The sequence below is a fragment of the Chelon labrosus genome (assembly GCF_963514085.1).
Source record: "Chelon labrosus genome assembly, chromosome: 24".
Lineage (NCBI taxonomy): Eukaryota > Metazoa > Chordata > Actinopteri > Mugiliformes > Mugilidae > Chelon > Chelon labrosus.
In genome coordinates, this window is record NC_140357.1 from 13,586,241 (window position 1) to 13,587,999 (window position 1,759).

Genomic DNA, 1,759 nt, shown 5'->3' on the forward strand with positions numbered 1-1,759 from the left:
TTCCTCCTGGACCTGTACTCTTACAAGACTAAATCAGGTCTGAGTCTCCTTCCATCATTACAGTCAGTTTTCCAGTCAGCTCCTACAGTCTGGTCCATAAACCTCTCAGAGAGAAAGACCTCCATCCTCCTGGAAGTGCTGAAACTCCAATCAGAGAAGAAACCAGTGGAGCTGAGTGGCTGCTCACATGAAGAGAGTGAAGTGAGGAGTTTCCTGCAGTGTCTGCCTTATATCTCACAGCTCAGGTAAATGAATTGTTCTTTACATGATCAACTCTACAGAAGAAGAGATGTGCTCTGAAAAGAAGTTGTGTAAATATTTGAAGCTCCATTAATTCTAACATCATCACTCCACACTTTCTCTTGGTTTTCTGAACTTTTCTGTGTTGGAATATTTCAGATGGAAATATTGTTGTATTTAACTCACTGTATTTACTGGACAATTAGAGAGGCTGGTTTCACATTCAGATATTGTAATGGTCTCTATCAACTCTGTCCTCACTAGAATAGACTCTACTCTCTCTCAGATGAACTCTACTGTTGTTGAAAATGAACGTGTCACTCAGATAAACTGTTGTTTGCTCAGACTTCCTGTTCTCCATCTGATCCCCTCCTCCTTACAGTCAGACTGCTTCTGTGTCATCATTAAACCTCTGATCTCTACCGAGCCGTGCAGGAGTCATTGATCAAAGAATAATATTTATATCCAGACAATGTTTTAATAGATTGAATGATCTAAATGATCTAAATGATCATGAGATACTATTAGTTTTCATGTTTTGAATAGTTTGTTGTCACATTTGAATGAATTCTTTCAAATGAGATGAGTGTATATTGTAGCAGAGTCTTGGGACATAATTGACCATGACTGGTGGTTTGATGTGTGTTCTTCACTCACTGTGATGGATTAAACCTTTCTATGATGAGACACAGAGGACAGAGTTGTTTCCTGGACAAATATGAGCTAGGTGTTTTTACTGTTGTTGTAGTAAGAGGAGAAAAGAGGAGACATGACTAGTGTGTTGGAGAGAAAGAAGATGTCCATGTCTGTTCTATTTCAGTTTCTACAATCTACAGAGAGCCAGCTCAACAAAGCAGACTTTCTAACTGAATCATGAAGTGAAGTGTAGCTGCTTTAAATGGCCTGTTATTAAGCAGACTTCTTCAGTCAAGTTGGGAATATATTCACTGATTGGAACTTGTCAGATCAACAAGTCAGAAGAGAAACGTTGTTAAAACCATAGAGAGGTAGACAAAGATCTACAAGCTAATGTCCATCAAACAAGTCCTCTGAGCTGATAAATAACACTGATGTGTATGTGCAGCCCAGTGAGACGAGTACACAACGACCATCTACATCAGTGAAGAGAGAAACTACAACATGATGAATAACTCCACTCTCACACAGTGTAGTGTGACCAAAGTCACTTCACACATCAGAGGTCTGTTTGTTATTCTCAACAGTTTGGAGAAATGGATTGTACATCATTTGGAGGAATTTAGGTGTAACTCCACTTCATCTTAATAAAAACACTGAGATGATTAAAACAAAGACAAGAACTAATGAAAGTGTTGTAGTAGAGTCAAACAGGAGACCAGTGATGAAGTGATGTTGATCAGTACACTGAGTCAGAGTGAAGTGTATTAGTTTTGTAGTATCTCTTCTGAGTGTTGTAGAAGGTCTCTGGTACTGAAGTGTTATTTATCAGCTCAGATGACTCCTTATTAAAATGAAGTTGTAGCTCATTGTCTGTCTCACT